Source organism: Panthera onca, chromosome E1 (genome assembly GCF_046562875.1).
Source record: "Panthera onca isolate mPanOnc1 chromosome E1, mPanOnc1 haplotype 2, whole genome shotgun sequence".
NCBI classification, from domain to species: domain Eukaryota; kingdom Metazoa; phylum Chordata; class Mammalia; order Carnivora; family Felidae; genus Panthera; species Panthera onca.
The window spans coordinates 2,054,633-2,074,141 of NC_138352.1; the positions used below are offsets into that span (position 1 = coordinate 2,054,633).

Here is a 19,509-nt window from a genome sequence, read left to right on the forward strand (position 1 = left end):
GTTTAAGCTGGTTATATCAGGTTTTCTCTTGCTTCAAAATACAGAGTACTATGTGCCCAAAGCTGTTCTAAATGTTTTACATATATTAATACATCTAATCTTCACAACTCTGTGTTGTAGCATTATTATTACCTGTACCATTTCACAGAAGAGAAGACTGAATCGTGAGTGGTTAAGTAGCTTGTCCTGGTTCACACAGTCAGTAAATGGCAGACAGGATTCCGACCCAGGCTGCCAGGCTCTCAACCACTATTCTATACCCTCACCTGAAAACAACCTGAAACAGAAATACAATGTGGAATCTGAGAGAGTTGCCTTTGAAAGATACAACGTTCCCCTGGGGTAACCATAGACCTTCCCTCTTAGCTCTTCTAGTTTGGATGGAGATTCAGGAGAGAGCCTTGTCTGGCCAGGGCCAATCAGTACCTTCCATCCCCAGACACAGGAATTAGTTTGGTGATAAAGATGCAGCATAGTGCAATAAAATGTCTACAGAGGCCTTTGAGTGTGAGATATCCTCTCTCTTCTACAGGACTGTTTGTGCTAATAGTATAGCTTGAAACTGCTTTCAAGGAAGCAAACCCCAGTGTGCCCAAGTCTGAATAATTAGTTTGTCAAATTGTTCTTCAAGTAAAAACTATGTTCCACTGAAGAAGTTAGTTTAGCCTGCAACTCAAACATCACACAATTGTTTTTTCCTCAAGAGAAAACCATTGTGGGGTGCTTGGCTGGCTTAGTTCCTAGAGCCAGCAACTCTTGACCTCGGGGGTTGTGAGTTCGAGCCCCAGCTGAGGTTGGAGATTGCTTACAAATGAAATGTTAAAAAAAAAAAAAAAAAAAAAAAGTGCAGGGGCACCTGGGTGGCTCAGTCGGTTAAGTGTCCAACATCAGCTCAGGTCATGAGTTAGCGCCCTGCGTTGGGCTCTGTGCTGACAGCTCAGAGCCTGGAGCCTGTTTCAGATTCTGTGTCTCCCTCTCTCTCTGCCCCTCCCCTGTTCGTGCTCTCTCTCCCAAAAACAAACATTAAAAAAAACATTTTTTAGGGGCACCTGGGTGGCTCAGTCGGTTGAGCGTCCGACTTAGGCTCAGGTCACCATCTCGCGGTCCGTGAGTTCAAGCCCCGCGTGGGGCTCTGGGCTGATGGCTCAGAGCTCAGAGCCTGGAGCCTGCCTCCGATTCTGTGTCTCCCTCTCTCTCTCTGCCCCTCCCCCGTTCATGCTTTGTCTCTCTCTGTCTCAAAAATAAATAAACGTTTAAAAAAAAAAATTTTTTTTTAAATAAAAAAAGTGCAAAAACAAAGAGTCAACCATTGTATTTTGGTATGTGGTAGAAATGATTTATGCATATTTTGTCACACAAAATATTAAAAAGGTGTGCACTCAAGTGTGGGGATTTAATACCATTGACAATTCTTACAGTCATCAAGGATATTCTTAAGTGAAGCTGGCTACCTCCACCCCCACCTTTGCCAGGGCACAAACATGAAGGATGACTATTACTACTCTGGTTCCACTGCCGCGGTTCACGGAGATGTGAGTTTTACCCACTATCATTTCTGCACCACCAGTGCTAAATGATGAGTGAATTGTTATTTACTAAATAGCGTCCTAGTTTTCATTAAAAGCATTTCCTGAACGACTCAGGGTCCACGGGCAATAGAAGTGACATACTGACACACAGACACATAAAATTTGAAAGATACATACCAATACGTTAACAGCGGTAAGCTCCAAATGATAGAATCATAGTCAATTTCAGTTTTCTTCATTTGGTTGACGCATACTTTGTACAAGTTTACAACTAACAGGCGTTAGGTGTCTAAGGAGAAAACGAAATTGTGTATTTTTAAAAACCACGAATGCAGCATCTTTTACATGCAACACGCATGGACATACCGGGCGTGGAAACAAAGTCTCTAAGTCTTTATCCAAGACCTGGGATGGGATAAAAACAAAATCCATATTATTTTTGTATTGACGGACGTTGTTAAATCCATTTTCCCTTTAATCCGGAGGGAAAGAAGAGACAAGGGAGGAAAATGGATGTAAATGAGTAAGGGAGAAGGGCAGATTTGGGGGAGGAAAAAAAAAAAAAACCTGTTCACCCTGGAATCCCCCAACAGTCCCCAGCACATAATAGTTTATCACAATGCTGTATGTAGAATAACTGCAGGAAAGAAAGGGGAGGAGGAGCTATAAGGGACGGGAAGGTGGCGGGTGTGTAGGTGAGGAAGGACCTCAGGCTCTGCGACAGGCGGCACTAGGCGGTCCCAGGGAACTCTGTAAAATGCAGACGCCCGGGCCCAGCCAGGGAATCAGAACGGAGGGAGGACAGGCATTGGAATTTCGTTTAAAGTTCCCCAAGAGCGCGGAATGCGCAGCCAGGACAGACGACCTTCCGAGAAGAACCGTACAGGTAGGAGGCCGCCCGGAGCTGCCCGCGTGCCGGCCACGCAGCCCCGGGGGCTGTGGGGCAGGCAAGGCCACGCGCAGGCGCACGGGGCCGCGGGCGACGGGCCGGGCTCAGCGCAGGGGGGCGCAGGCGCGCGGGGCCGCCGCTGGGGGCGGCTCCCAAATCGTACGGCGCCCGTCTCGAGGCCGCGGAGCTCGGGGCGGGGCGCGATGATGGCATCGCGTAAGGAGACGGTGTGAGAACCCGGATCCTGTGGTGACCCAGTGGCCTAATGGATAAGGCATCAGCCTCCGGAGCTGGGGATTGTGGGTTCGAGTCCCATCTGGGTCGCACGGAGATTAGTTTTGGTGGAGAGAAAGGCGGTGATGGGCACTGACGGCAGTGAAGTAGATTTTGAATTGTGGTCACTTCACCTCTCTACAGCGATCTCCGAAACAACTGAATTTACAAGTTAGGAGATGTATGTCCGCGCTTTAAAAATACCGCAGTTGGGACCTTGCGAATGAAGGGTGATATGGGGGCCAAGAGAGGAACGTTTAACTTCTGCTTAGATTATAATGGCTTCTTATTAAAAGAAAAAAATCATTAGAAAGCACGAAGTAGACACATGGCATTACCTCTTTTTGTCCACCGTTTCAAGCGTAGCATGGACAGCCACACATCCAAAACCTCCCCATCCTAATCCAAACGGGTAGTGTGAGTAGATCCAACTGTGCTGGCTCCAAACGGATTTATTTTCAATACGAAGGAGAATTTATTGAGAAGCAACAGTGCTGTTGCAACGGACAAATATAATAAACATTTTACGGTTTCTATCCTGAAGCGTTATGAACAACAAATTGTAGTTAGGACCTATGTTTTTGGGGTATGTGTAGGGTGTGTGTGTGTGTGTGTGTGTGTGTGTGTGTGTGTGTGTGTTTGGTTTGCAAATTAATGTAGCAAAAGAAATACAGAGTTTAATCTTTTCAGACCGGTTCAGTTGACCAGCTTGAAAATTTTAAACTCTTCTTGCAAAACTTGTACAAGAGGAATATCCCTGAGTTAATTCCTACTCTTTAAAAACAACTAAATACTAAATGCGATGTGCCATCCTGGATTTCAACCTGAAACAGGAAAAGGATGTTAGTGGGAAAAACAGTAATGCACCAATGTTGATTTCTTCATTATGTCAAATGTACATGGTCATATAAGACGTTAACATTAGAGGAAACTGGGTGCACGGTATACGTGAGCCCGCTGTTCTACCTTTGCAACTTCCGTGTAAATCTGACATTATTCCAAAGTTAAAATTTTATTAAGAGCTCAACAAACGATGGAGAAATGTAACTGATATCTTTACCCCCTTTTTAAGATTAGGAATGTAGTGGTGAATTTTTAAACCAGAACTCATTGATAAAGATCAGATAAATTTCAGCATCTGGGGACATTGGACAGTGACAATGCCTCCCGGGTTCCCAAAGGCAAGATGGCTCTCCTAACAGAATACCCATCCCCAAGGACTGGGCAGGACAAACTCCTCACTGGTTCTCTGCCCTTCTGACTTTTGACTGGCCTGCTTAGGCTTCCAGAGTGCTCACCTGACTCTCCCACGCCATTCCTCTCCTTCAACCTCCTTCTCAGCCTAGCTCCTTCTCTAAGGTAAATGTTTTGTGGCTCACTCACCACGGTTCATTTAGCTAAAGTTAGCAAACATTGAGTGGCTACTGAAACCCCCAGACTCAGGTCACTTAATGCAGATTCCACACTTCCCTCTCCCCTCACTGCTGTCATCTCCTCCGTTTCTTCCCTTTCCCGTGTCAGATGCAGACTTGTCCTCCTCCAGTCACAGCCCAATCCCTTTCTGACCTTGCGCTGAACCCATCCGCTCCCTCCTTAGGAAACGTGTCTGGCACTCAGTGGACCCTCAAAAGGTAGTAGCCCATTAACATCCCTCTTGCTTATGCCGTTAGCTTGCCCCATTACTGGCTCTTTCCTCTGAGCCCAGAAACACTCTCCAGTTTCTCCATTCCTTAAAAGCTCACCCTTGGTCCTGGGTATCTTGCACGAGTCCTGGGGTGCTCCCTCTGTGCAGCCTGGGGGCTTCGTTGGCAGTCCCCACGTGTCCAGTGTCCCCTTTTACCCCACCTGCCATGCTCTCCTCACTCTCCTGCTGATGGGCAAACTCCTTGAAGGTGACCTCAATAATAAACATTTATTATTTTTTTATTTTTAATGTTTATTTATTTTTGAGAGAGAGAGAGAGAGAGAGGCAAAGAGAGAGGGAGACACAATCTGAAGCAGGCTCTAGGTTCTGAGCTATCAGCACAGAGCCCAGTGTGGGGCTCAAACCCGCCAACCATGAGATCATGGCCTGAGCTGAAGTTGGATGCTTAACCAACTGAATCATCCAGGCACCTCTCGAAGGTGACCTTTTAATCGGCAAATTTAAGAAACACCTTTCCTGGGGTGCCCGGGTGGCCCAGTCGGTTACACGTCCAACTCTAGATTTCAGCTTAAATCCTGATCTCGTGGTTCCTGAGATCAAGCCTCTCCTAGGGCTCTGCACTGACCACACGGAGCCTGCATGGGAGTCTCCCTCTGCCTCTCCCCCACCTACCCTCTCTCTCAATAAATAAACTTAAAATTAAAAAAAAAAAAACCACCTTTCCAATTCTTATCTTCCTTAACTTTACCCCCAAGTTTGAAGTTCTTGACCAATCCTTCCTTTTTTTTTTTAAATATGATTCTTTTTTTCTTTATAAGTAAGCTATGTGCCCAACGTGGGGCTTGAATTCACGACCTTGGCATGTTCTACCAACTGAGCCAACCAGGAGCCCTGACCAGTCCTTCCTTCTGGAAACACATTCTTTCCCCAGACTTCCAGGAAATCCCATTTCCTCAGTTTTCCAAACAACTTCTCAGACTCCTTTGCCAGTTCCCTCTAGGTGCCAACAATGGAAACCAACCAGCTCAACCCAAGCCAAGCAAATGATAATTCTTGGGAAAGACATGGGGGAAGAGAGGTGCTCGCTAAATAGCGGGGCAAAGCTGGACCACCCCGCTTGGGGACCGGCAAGAATCAAAGACACACGAACGGCCCCCCAAAAAAGTAAGAAGCTGAAAGCACAGCGACTCTCAGAGCCAGAAACACCGGGTCAGGAGGCCGCCACTGCTGTCATCATTGGCACTTGTCATTTGGCTAGAGCTGTAATAAGTCTCATCCTACGGCCAGGTTCCGGCCAAGTGCTTGGGGCCCAGCTCGGGGCATGGATCTTCCTCCTGTCGGAGGAATTACCACAGGGGAATTACCCTCCCACCAAGTCATCCGTTAAGGCAAAGAGGTAACTCCTTACAAGGAAAAAGAGGCATGGGTGTTGGCTAGCCATTGAAGCACCTCTACCTTTCCTCAGCATGAAATTTGTACATTTCGATTTTAGTAATCCATATTAATTGGTCTATCACTACTGTTGATGTTAGGTGACATAGACCAGGATTTTTTTTTTTTTTTTCTTTTCTCATTGAACTTTGTCTTAATGGGTTTCAAAATTCTGAGACAGATTTTTGGGCAAGTCCTTTCCATTAAAAATTGCTGATTTTAAAAACTAGTAACTTGGGGCATCTGGGTGGCTCAGTCCGTTAAGTACCCAACCCTTGATTTCGGCTCAGGTCATGATCTCACGGTTCGTGAGTTTAAGCCCTGCGTCACTCTGCACTGACAGTGTGGAACCTGCACAGGGTTCTCTCTCCCCATCTCTGCCTGTCTGATTCTCTCTCTCTCTCTCTCTCTCAAAAATAAATAGGGACACCTGAGTGGCTCAGTCGGTTGAATGTCTGACTTCAGCTCAGGTCATGATCTGCAGTTTGTGAGTTCAAGCCCCATGTGGGGCTCTGTGCTGACAGTCCAGGGCTTGGAGCCTGCTTCGGATTCTATGGCTCCCTCTCTCTCTCTGCCCCTCCCCTGCTCGAGCTCTGTCTCTTTCTCTCTCTCAAAAGTAAATGAACATTTAAAAAAAGAAAAAAATTGCCACTTGTTGAGTTAAAAATCATAAATAAATAAATAAATAAATAAACACTAAAAAAAATCCCTAGTAACTTAAAACTGCCACACACACACACACACACACACACACACGGTCCACACCTTTCCTTCTGAAGGTTTTCTGATGCATCATTATCTGCAACTAGTCTTTTGCTATGACACGGAAATGGACAATTGAGACAAAGAGTTCTGAGACCACTCTTCCACTGCTGATTAAGATTGGGGTGGCAGGTATTGGGGATAATATCTACTTAGCCTTCTGAGCCCTCCGGACAGACTTGAGACCTTGCCAGCTGCCTTCCTGTCCGCTGCTTTGATGACACTCACAGCAACCGTTTGTCTCCCGTCACGGACAGCAAAACGACCTGGACAGGGATAGTCACAGAAGCTCTCAACACACACGGGCTTGCCAGGAACCGTATCAGTGACGGCAGCATCCCCAGATTTCCAGAATTTGCGGCCACCTTCCAGTTTTTTCCAAGAAAGACAATCCACTTTCTCCTTCAGCTGGGCAAAGGTACAAGCAACGTGCACCGGGTGCCTATGCACACAGGTGAACCCGGATGGTTCCGGATAATCACCTGAGCCATGAAGCCACGCTGCTTCCACTGGTGGATCATTTTTGCTGAGTGGATCATTTTTGCTGTTGCCAGCCACTTTGCCGTGATGGACATCTTTGGCAGACACATTTTTTGAGAGAGACAGAGCACGAGCAGGGGAGGGGCAGAGAGAGAGGGAGACACAGAATCGGAAGCAGGCTCCAGGCTCTGAGCCGTCAGCACAGACCCCGACGCGGGACTCGAACTCACTAACCGCGAGATCATGACCCGAGCCCAAAGTCAGACGCTTAACCGACTGAGCCACCCAGGCGCCCCTGGCAGACACGTTCTTGACATTGAAGCCTACGTTGTCCCCAGGAAGAGCTTCACTCAAAGCTTCATGGTACATTTCAACAGTTTACTCTTTTCCCAGAGGTTCAGGCGATGAGGTTCCCCTGCACTGCCCTGTTATGGGGGACTTTCTACCCCCCGAACCAAGCCATGTTAGCACCTGGCTCCACCGTGCTGTCACCATTCCAACCAGAAGTTGGCACAAATGCCACTGTCAGGCTTGGAGCCAATTTTCTTAATGTAGGTGTAGATTTCCTTCATGTTCTCATATCTCTTCTGGCTGTAGGGAGGGTCCTGTAGGCCCACTCTGCTAACACCACAATTAGTTGTTTTGCACCCCGTGTGTAATCCAGACGAGCATGCTCACCGGTCTGCCCATTCTTGGAGGCACCTGCTTCAAATTCACCAGCACTGGCAGCAACAATCAGGGCAGCACAGTCAGCCTGCGATAGGCCTGTGATCATGTTTTTGATAAAGTCTCTGTGCCCTGGGGCATTAGTGATGGTAACCTAATACTTGCTGTTTTCTGGTTGTTGGGTTTTTTTTTAATTTTTTTACAATCTATTTATTTATTTTGAGAGAGACAGAGACAGCATGAGCAGGAGCCAGGGAGAACGAGAGGGAGAGAAAGAGGGAATCCCAAGCAGGCTCCTCACTGTCAGCACAGACCCCAACGCGGGGCTCGAACTCACGGACCATGAGATCATGACCTGAGCCAAAGGTCAGACACTTAACTGACTGAGCCCCCCATATTAGAGCACCCCTAATACTTGCTGCTTTCAATGGCGATACTACATTCAGCTTGCAGTTTATCCAAGACCCCGGCATAGTTGAAGGAGTCCTTCCCCGTCTCAGCAGACTCCCTCTCAAATTTTTCAATGGTCCAGGAGTGATACACCTGCCCAAATCTACACGTCCGATAATGGTGATATCGATGGAAGTCTTTTCCTTTCCCGTTTTGGCTTAGATTTAGTGGTGGATTTCAGGACACCTGTTTCCTGGCAGTAAACTTATGCCCCCCCCCAAAAAAAAACCCCACTAGATTGTGAATTTTTAAAGATCACAGACTCTCATTACGTTTCAGAATATAAGGTGTGTGTCCTTGACATTATACAAAGAATAATCTGGCCCCTAATATTGCCCAAATCTAAGAACTCTCCTAGAGGCTTGACAAACAGGGATGGTCTGAATATGTTACTGGTGTTACTTACGAAAAAACACTTCAGGGCTTCACCAGTTGTCCCATTTCCTATCATTTTTCCTTTGTCCCCAAACAGTCTCAGGGGCAAACTGAGGAGTTGGTCAAAGGTGTTTCCAAATAGGCATCTGGGGGTGCTCGGAGTAAGCTTGGTAGGAAGCTGCCCTTGCTGAGGCCCTTGTTGAGTCTAGTGCCTGGTTGTGCAGCCCCCGCATCACCATGGGAGGCAGGCTGGCATGCGAGGCAACAATGGCAGAACCCAAAAAAGCTGGAATTTGTTGTGTAGTATATAAGCGGGGATGTTTGTACCCACTAGCATTATATTACTGTGGGCCCGGTTATTTAGAGAAATCCATGTTCCCCATGGAAAAGATATATTATACCTAGAATCTACAATAGCATCCTTAATAAATGGAAGAATATGGCAAAATTCAGATATTTGAACTTTTTGCATAAAATTCTCCCTTTCCTTTTAATTGAGTTAGACAAATACCAGCCTTTTGCCAGGATCATGACTTTTTTTTTTTTTTAACATTTATTTATTATTTTTGAGACAGAGAGAGAGCATGAACGGGGGAGGGTCAGAGAGAGAGGGAGACACAGAATCTGAAACAGGCTCCAGGCTCTGAGCAGTCAGCACAGAGCCCGACGCGGGGCTCGAACTCACGGACCGTGAGATCGTGACCTGAGCCGAAGTCGGACGCTTAACCGACTGAGCCACCCAGGCGCCCCTGGATCATGACTTTTTGATCTCTACCCCCAATGTGGGACTCAAAATCATGACCCTGAGATCAAGAGTCGCATGCTCCACCAACTGAGCCAGCCAGGCGTCCTGATTTATTTTAAATTATAGGCTGTTCTATTTGGGGGTTAAAAACATAATTGCTACCAACATATAACATACAAAGAGAAAAGTCATGTATCGTAAGCATGCAGTTCAACCATGTTCACAAACTGAGCACACTTGTATAACCAGCACCCAGATCAAGAAAGGGGATATTACTCACTGCAGAAGCCCCCCCTTGACCTCTTCCAATCACTACCTCCGACAGGGTGACCAGTAGCCTTATTTCTAACAGCCTTGGTTAGTTGTGCCTCTTTTTGTACTGGATCACTTTGGAATTTAAAATGTTTTAAGATTTTATTAGGCACAGCTGTTTGTTAGTATTGTACCAGTCTGAATTTTCAAAATTCATTTAGGAATGTCAGAACAAGGGCCAGAGTTCATATTAAAATGCAATCCAGTAATATAAGTATTCAGAATTATCATACTTTGAAATTTACCAGATTCCCGTATTAAAACTACAGTAAAGTTAACATTTTTCTCTACTCTTCTCAGAAGCCCCACATAAGCAACAAGAGGAAGGAGAAGAAGAACCACATGCAACATCATCCGTGAAACTAGGAGGAGACATCTGAAACCCCTCAAGTAAAAGGAGAAAGGGCTACCAAAAGCAGGGAGGAACTAACAGATTACAGGATGCTCATGGCCGCAGATGTTAGGAAAGGCCAGCAGAGGGCGCTTCTCCAAAGGGAGGGTCACAACCCGAGAAGCAAAACAATAATCCCTTGTTTGAAATGACAAGACTGGGGTGTGTGGACAGCGACTCGTCCTCACGGGGACAGATCCATGTTCTGGGTATGGGTTTGCCTTCCCTGCCTGCCGTGTGTCCGCTCGCACCACCATTCCTGGACTTACGCATTGCCAGGACCCACTAGTCCAGGAACCAAGGAGAGATGGGAGTGGTCCCTCCTATTATGACCCCTAAATACTGGCTGAAGAACTGTTTGCTTTCCTGGCCAGTAATCTGGGACTCAGTGGGTCTAGGGGTCCTAGTGCCCAAGGGGGAAATGTTCAGACCAAGAAACACCGTCACTGGTCCGTTCATTTGGAAGCTGAGACTGCCCCTTGGCCATTAAGGATTCCTCACGCTGCTGAATCATACACAGACAAAGGGGTCACTGTTACGGACTGAATGTTTATGTTACCCCAAAATCTATATGTTGAAGCTCTAACCCACAATGTTATGGTATTAGGAGGAGGGCCTTTGGGAAGTAATTTGATTTAGATGAGGTCATAAGGATGGAGACTCTTTCTCTCTCTCCTCAAAAAATAAACATTAAAAAAATTTTTTAATTAAAAATAATCATCATTATTAACAATAGATGTTCTTTTTTATTTCATTGTAACATTAGACAAGGAAGTCCTCAAATTAAGAAAGGACACTTTTCTCAATTTTATTATCATTAATTTAAAGGGTTATTTATTGGGGCACTTGGGTGGCTTAGTCGGTTAGGTATCAGACTTCGGCTCAGGTCATGATCTCACAATTTGTGAGTTCGAGCCCTGGGTTGGGCTCTGTGCTGACAGCTCAGAGCCTGGAGCCTACTTTGGATTCTGTGTCTCCCTCTCTCTCTGCCCCTCCCCTGCTCACACACTGTCTCCCTCTGTCTCTCAAAAATAAATAAACATTTAAAAGAATTTAAAAAAATAAAATAAAAGATTATTTCTTGAGGGGAACCTGGGTGGCTCAGTCAGTTAAACAATTGATTCTTGATCTCAGTCAGTTCAGGTCTTGATCTCAGGGTCATGAGTTCAAGGCCTGCATTGGGCTCCATGCTGGGCATGGGGCCTACTTTTTAAAAAGATTATTTATTGAACTACAAGTATATGTTTATATTGGGAGTTCCAAAAATTTGGAATCAGAATTTTTTTAAACCTTCAAAATTATTTTTTTATTTATTTTTACAATAGTAGTTGGTATAGTCATGATAGGAGAAAGCATCCAAGAGAATGGTAGAAACCCCAAGTTGAGCATAATGATTACGTCTAGGAAGGAAAGGAAATTGGATTAGGAAGGATATAAGGGGCTTCAATTGTGTATTAGTTACCTACTGCTGCAAAAATAAATTCTTACCCCCAAACTTAGCAGCTTAAAATAATAAACACTATTAATCACACTTTCTGTGGCCCTGGAATCTGGAAGTGGTTTTGCTGGGTGATTCTGCTCAGGTCTCTCAAAGACTTCAGTCAAGTTGTAGGTTGTGGCTGCAGTCTCATCTGAAGACTCAACTGGGACAGGATCTGCTTTCAAGCTCCCTTACTGGCTGTTAGCAGGCCTCAGTTTCTAACTGGCTATTGGCCAAAGCTGTCAGTTCCTTATCCCATGAGCCTGTCAAAGACTGCCTGAGTGCCCTCCCAACGTAGCAGTGGCTTTCCCCAGAGTAAATGATCTAAAAGAAGGAGAGAATGCACACCCAAGATAAGAGTTATCTTGGTAGTGTATATTATCACTTCTTCCAAATGCTGTTGGTGGCGGGCCAGTCCTGCTACAATGTGAGAGGGACTGCTCGGGGTGTGAATACCAGGAGGTGGGTATCACTGGGGGCCACCTATCTTGGAGACTGACTACCACCAACTATATTTATAATTTTTAGTGTTTATTTATTTTTGATAGAGGGAGAGAGAGACAGTGTGACTGGGGGAGGGGCAGAGAGAGAGAGGGAGACAGAGGATCCAAAGTGGGCTCTGTGCTGACAGGAGAGAGCCCGATGCAGGTCTTGAACCCATGAACTCTGAGATCATGACCTCGGTTGAAGTCGGACGCTGAACTGACTGAGCCACCCAGGCGCCCCTATTTATAATTTTTAAAAATCAAATGTTTACTCTGAAATTATGATACCTAAATTGTATTAACTAACCAGTAGTTTCTTTTTTACTTAGATCTCGCTTTGGACATTAAAATTCTTGGAATAATGGAAGAGGAGAGTAATTTTTTAATGCTAAGAAAATATGAAGCCAGTATGGAAAAAATTGTTATGATTTGACAACATTGGGTCATGTATATGCGAATATTCACTGTATTATTCTCAATAACTTTCTAAATGCTTGTAATATTTCAATATCAATATTTCAATAACAATAAAAAATATCTTCCCTAGGGGCACCTGGGTGGCTCAGTCAGTTGAGCTTCCGATTTCTGCTCAGGTCACGATCTTGCAGTTTGTGGGTTCGAGCCCTGTGTCAGGCTCTGTGCTGACCACTCCGAGCCTGGAGCCTGCTTCGGATTCTGGGTCTCCCTCTCTCCCTGACCCCAAACCCCTGCTCGTGCTCTGTCTGTCTCTGTCTCAAAAGCAAATAAACATTAAAATATATATAGATCTTCCCTTAAAAATGTGTAGGGGAAGAGCATACCTCAAATAATGATGACAGAACTCTGAAGACAATTTTAAGAAACAGTTACGCATCCTCAGAAAAGTATGACAAGACATGCATGATCCTTGTAATCAGGAAATTACAAGAAGGCAGTAGACTGAGATGAAAGAACAATAGGATGGACCAAAAAAGAAGCCAACTGAGAATTCTCTGGCCTTAAAATCCATATTGGAAGGAGCCAAAGGCAGAGTAGATACTACTGAACATGAAATCGGTGACATGACGTGCAGATTCAAGCAAGTCTCCTAGAACAGAAAGGAAAAAGATAAAGAGATAAAAATGATGATAGAGAAGACAAAATTAATTAATCAATCAATTTATTTATTTATTTTTAAGTAATCTCTACACCCACTGTGGGGCTTGAACTTACAACCCTGAAATTAAGAGTCACAGGCGCTATCAACTGACTCAGCCAGGTGCCCCGAGAGGATAAAATATGCAGAAGACATAATCAGAAGATCACTAGTAAGGGGCGCCTGGCTGTCAGCGGAAGAGCATGTGCGCTCTGTTGTGGGTTTGTGCCCAAGTTGGGCACAGAGCTTACAAAGAAGATCAATATTAAGATACTAACAAGAGAGTAGGAATATTTGACAGATTCTTAAGGTGAAAATGGTGTAGGTGTACAGATAAAAACAGCTCAATGCACCTGAAGCAAAATCAAGTTTTTAGCCGCTTGAAAGAGAAACATTTGAAGTGTTCTTCAGAAATGGTGAATATCTTTAAAAAAAAATTTTTTTTACTTTTTTAAAATTTTTCAGAGAGAGAGAGAGAGGCAGAGCGTGAGCAGGGGAGGGGTACAGAGAGAGGGAGACGAATCTGAAACAGGCTCCAGGCTCTGAGCTGTCAGCACAGAGCTGGACACGGGGCTCAAACTCATGAGCTGTGAGATCATGACCTGAACCGGAGCCGGATGCTTAACCGACTGAGCCACCCAGGTGCCCCTGGACATGGTGAATATCAGTAGAACAAAAAGGAGGACTATGATCGATAGTATTCAACAAGGTTTTGAAAGTTCTCATTAATGCAATAAAAAAGTTACATACAATTTGAGAAGAGGAGGCGAAATATTTTTTATAGATTACATGGTTTCTTTGGGAAAACCCAAGGGAATCAGTTGAGACTAGTTTGGAATATTTTTGGCTATACACAAATTGGGATATACAAAATATAGGGGTATACAAATTGTAGCTTTTCTATACATCTACCAAAACTAGTTAGAAAATACAAAAGACAGGGGTGCCTGGGTGGCTCAGTCAGTTAAGCGTCTGACTTTGGCTCAGGTCATGATCTCACAGTTCATGGGCTCGAGCCCCGAGTCGGGCTCTGTGCCGACAGCTCAGAGCCTGGAGCCTACTTTGGATTCTGTCTCCCTTTCTCCCTGCCCCTCCCCCACTCACACTCTTTCTGTCTCTCAAAAATAAATAAACATTAAAAAAATATATAGAAGACAAAAAGATCTTTTCCGTATTACATCAAAAATACAAAATATCCAGGAAATAAATTTAACAAGGTATGTTTAGAGCTCAGAAGAAGAAAAGGATAATGTTCTAACAGAGGGAAAAAAGGCTCAAATATAGAGATATGCCATTTTCATGGACAAAAGACAATATAGGACAGTTGTCCTATACTTCCTTTACAAATGAATCTATCCATTTAAAGCAAATTCAGAAAAAATCCAACAAAATTTTAAAAATTTAGCAGAGTACAATTTGGAAAACAAAACACAGTGATAGACAATTTTTGAAAAGAAAACCATGTTATAATATCACAATATCATAATATTATAACAATGTCCTGATGTGGGCATATAGGCATGAGAGTAGATAGAGGGAGTAACAGAACAGAGTAGAAAATCTAGAAGTAGACTCAAATTTATTAGATGTTAATACTCTCTATGTTAAAGGTGACATCTCAGATTTAGGAAAGGATGGATTTATTTGCCAATTGAGTGAGACAACTTTCTAGTTATTTTAGAAAAAAATAAATTAGATTCTTACCTCATACTACATATCCAAATAAATTCCAGATGGAATCAAGATTTAACTATAAGCACTAGAAAAAAACATATATATATATATATATTTTTTTCTAAGTCTAAGTATGATACAAAAGACACTAGGGACATCGTTAAACAAAAGACCAATGTATTTTACCGTACAAAATTTAAAAGTTTGATGGCAAAAAAATCGCTAACAGGTTAGAAATCACGAAAATTCTGTGAAGAAATATTTGCAATATATATATATAATGGACAAAGGGTTAAAATTCTTGGGCTAGAAATAGCTCTTAAAAATCATAAAAGAAATCCTAATAAATAGGCAAATAATAAGAACAGTCACTTAATCAAAGAAGAAATCCAAATGGCCCATAAATCCATGAAAAGATATACAATATCACCAGCACTCAAAGGAATACAAATTAAAACAAAAAGAAACCTTTTTATTTGTTTTTTTATTTTTAAAGGTTTTACTTTTAAGTAATCTCTATACCCAACACGGGGTCAAAGTCACAACCCCGAGATCAAGAGTCACATGCCATACCAACCGAGCCAGCCAGGGGCCCCAGAAAGAAGCCCTTTAAAAAACAACTCTTTAAAACAGCAAGGATATCAAATAATGGTGATTTGATGTCCCAATGAGGAGAAATAGGCATTATTACCTACCTACCCTGATTGTTGGTCAGCGTAAACTGGTGCAACATTTTTGGGGGACATTTCAGCAATATGTGGCAAAAATATTGAAATCATCGTATCTTTCGACTCAGCAATACAATGCCTAGGAATTCAGTCATTAAAAATGACCATGGGGGCACCTGGCTGGCTCAGTTGGAAGAATATGTAACTTTTGATCCTGGAGTTGTGAGTTTCAGCCCCACGTTGGGTGTAGACATTCTTTAAAAATCTTTAGTGGTGCCTGGCTGGCTCAATGGGCGGAGCATGTGACTCTTGATCTCAGGGTCATGAGTTCGACCCCCCCATTGGGCATGGAGCCTTCTCAAAACAAAATAAAATTGAAAATAAAAAAATCTTTTTTTTTTTTTAGTTTATTTATTTATTTTGAGGGGAGGAGGGACAGAGAGAGGGAAAGAGAGTCCCAAGCAGGCTCCAGGCTCAGCTCAGAGCCTGATGCAGGGCTCGATCTTATGACCATGAGGTCATGACCTGAGCCAGTTATCAAGAGTCGAACACTTAACCAACTGAGTCACTCAGGTGCCCTGAAAATAAAAAAATCTTTTTTTTTTTCATGTTTGTTTATTTTTGAGAGAGAGAGAGAGAGACAGAAAGACAGAGAGACAGAGCCCAAGCAGGGAAAGGGCAGAGAGAGAGGGAGACACAGAATCCGAAACAGGTTCCAGGCTCCGAGCTGTCAGCACAGAGCCCGACACGGGGCTCAAACTCACGAACCGCAAGATCATGACCTGAGCCGAAATCGGGAGTCAGACACTTAACGGGCTGAGCCACCCAGGCGCCCCACCCCCAACCAGTCATTCTTCAAACCAGAGTTTATGTGGTGTCCCCAGCCACCCTAACTTGCCCTCTACATTGTCAACCACTCCTTTCTCTCTAACGGGTACAGCTTTTTTATATTGCACTTAACACTATAATTGAATGTTATTTTTCCACAAGTGCCTGTTTGCCATGTGAAGGGAGGATTTATGCCCTAATATCCCAGGACCTAGCCTAATCCCCGGGGGGAGTAAACCTATGAGTTGTCTTTGAAAATCTGACGAATCTGGGGAGACCCCGGTCTCCAACAAGATGGTCCTGAAATCAAAGAACTAGAATATGACCGTAATTTACCGAATGGAAACTAAAGCAAATATTGTATGTACTCTTTTTGAAGAATGATTATGACTGGTATTTCTGGCTTCTAAAACAGTGCCTGGAACAAAGTATTTTGATAACAACCAGTGGTCTGTAATTCGATTCCGGCACTGACCACCCAGAGTTAGTGCAGACCCCACTATTTAAAGGGCACGGTCCACAGCAAGACGGCTCCTAATTCAGACCAACTGGCTACAGATCTAGGGGCGCTCATGCTCTCCCTCAGGTGCGATCGTTTTCTACAACTCGCAGAACTCAGGAAAGCACTGTACTTATGACTGCAATTTTATTATACAGGGTACAAATCAGGACCAGCTAAATGACGAGACACAGAGGGTGAGACCTGGAAGGGTCCCACATGCATAGCTTCAGTGTTCTCTTTCCACGGATTAGGGAGTGTCACCCTCCCGGCACATGGGTGTGGTCACCAACCAGGAAGCTCCAATGGATTTTCTTTGGGGTCTCATTAAACAGGCTGGGTGGAATAAATCATTGGTCATCGAACTGAACCCAATCTGTAGCCTCTCTTCCCTCCCTTGGAGGTCAGGCTGGCTCAAAATCCTGACCCTCTAATGGCAGGATTGGCCTTTCTGGTGAAAGCTGGTGACAGCTCCCATCCTGGAGCTCTCAAGGGGCCCTCCAAGAGTCACCTCATTAGGATAAACTTAGGTGTGCTCCAGGAAGCTTATGAATAACTAAGACACTTCTATCGCTTGGGAAATTCCAAGGGGTTTAGAAGCTCCACGCCAGGAACCTGGCACAAATTCTTTATTATACAACACACAGCAGACGCTCAATAAATATTTGCTAAGCGGAAAGATACACTAAACATACCTGAAATTGGCAGGGGAGAGAAAGGCAGTTAGGCTCTTAGACTCTGCCACCTGACAAGTGTATGCACCTATTACGAAGACGGACACATTAGGCTACAAAAAAACCCAATACCGTTAAACATTCCAATCTTATGACAAACTCCCCCTGTTCTGGTTTCTATTACCAAGCACCCTGATGATAATTTGACTTCTCATGTGACTTGTTTATAGAAAGACAATGCTAGCCAGGCTGACATGAGAGTGCGTGTCTGCCCGAGTTGATTTGTCCTTGGAAATTAATAAAGTGGCATCCTGGCTTACACGGATCAGTCTCTTTGAGTTCTGTGTGCCCTGCACCATTCGTGTGGCTTCTGAGTCAGATGCCGCCCCAGACCCAACCCTGGACTCTGGCAAGTTCTTCCAGGCTGGTGCCACCCCAGCAGCCTCTAGGAGCCCGTGGGAGCCAGCCAGCCAGGTCTCTCTGCCTCTACATTTCAGGGTGTGGGGCTTCAGGGCATTCACAACATTCCTGCAACAGAAGAGTTTCGGGAACACCCCAAATCGGATCTGGGAGACTTGAATATAATCTCACGCAAGCAGGTATGTCTGAGATGTGGTTGTAACTGAGAAAGCTTAAGCCTAATTAATTTTATTCCACTTGACTTAAAGAAAGAACACGTGAAAGAAGGGGGATCTGAGGACACCTGTAAACTGGACCTCGAGAACACAAATTTCACGGTGTTTATCCGGTCCTGGCCAGAGGCTGGAGACTTTGACGCTGGTATACACTGGCCTTGCAGTAACTGGAGAGAGTCGCTCTTTTGGAGGAAATAGAGAACTCACCCCTCTAAAACCCGAATGAGGAAGATTAGCCCACCATGAGCTGCATTTCAGTGTTGTGCTCAACAAGAAAACTTGTGGTTAATAATTAGATCTCTGAATCCTCTTTACTGTATCCTCTCCATTGCAAATTAGTAAATGACATTCTGGTTTATACATCTTCTTTTTATGAGTTTGGTTAATAGGAGTCAGTCCTACACATCTGATGCATTGACATAAGTGAGTTTCAAGCTGAGGAAAGTTGAGGATCGGACGGCAGAAGATAGTGATCCCCTCCAACATATTGTCAGCCTGTGACTGGCCGGCCAGCTCCTCTCTAGATGAACGTATTTACCTCACTGTCTCCCTCAAACCACAATACGCGGAATTCAGGAAACTGTTCCACAGTATCCCTTTAAAAAAAAAAAGTTTATTTTTGGTGATTTCTACACCCAACATGGGGCTCAAACTCACACCTGGAAATCAAGATTTGCGTGCTCTTCTGACTGAGCCAGCCAGGTGTCCCTGTTCTACGGTATCCTTGAATCACATTCTCTTTGGATGCCTCCCGTGGCTCCGTGGTCCCACAACCCTTCAAAGCAGTCTGCTTTCTAGGAGATCTTGGCTGGGGTCCTGAGGATCTTTTGATCCTCAAGGATCTTGAGGATATCTTTTCTTAAATTAAAATGAAGCCTGTCACCTTACAACTTTTACCTACTGGTCCTTTCACAAAAAAATCACAGATGTTTTTGTGCCCCTCGGCTGCTCAGCCTCAGTTCCTGTGAAGGCACTTGGTGGTGGAATCAAGCCTTCTCACTCCCCTGTTGTTCTCCCAGCCTCCCAGGGTCTTTCTGGAAAACGTGATCCCCCCTGAATCTGGTCAGCCCGCGAGCACTATTATTTTTGAGACATGAGATACGGGTGCAGCAAAAGTTTGTTATTTCTTTTAGCGGCTACATCTCACTGCTGGCTCGTACGCTCCAGTTGAAATGCATTCATCTCCGTGCATTTCCCCTTCCTTTTGGATTTGAAGCCGTTGGAATGAGATACACAGTGGCAAGGTTGTAGGCTTCCCTTTGGGGAAGGTCCCCCTTTGGGGAGCGCCCCCTTTGGTGAATGCTATTTCTGTTCAGTCTGAGGAAGAGGGTCCTTAGCTCAGGACTGATATGTGGAGCTGTTCTGAGAATTCAGACCTAAGCTGTGAATGAGTATATTTTTCTTAGAGAGAGAAAGAGAGAGAGAGACCGACCTACCTTTCTCGGGGAGAGGAGCCATCGTTAGAGACCTGGGAAGGTGTTTTCCTCATTCTTATCTCCTAGCA

The 19,509-nt window shown here is 44.4% G+C and overlaps 1 non-coding gene and 1 pseudogene across 1 annotated transcript; one reads left to right on the plus strand and one right to left on the minus strand.

The window, feature by feature from the left end:
* The first annotated feature begins 2,669 nt into the window (after positions 1-2,669).
* TRNAR-CCG (transfer RNA arginine (anticodon CCG)) lies at positions 2,670-2,742 on the plus strand. Its single transcript has one exon. It is a non-coding gene; the product is annotated as a tRNA-Arg (tRNA).
* A 3,766-nt stretch (positions 2,743-6,508) lies between these two features.
* On the minus strand, positions 6,509-19,494 carry LOC144614224 (elongation factor 1-alpha 1-like; annotated as a pseudogene).
* Positions 19,495-19,509: the final 15 nt, after the last annotated feature.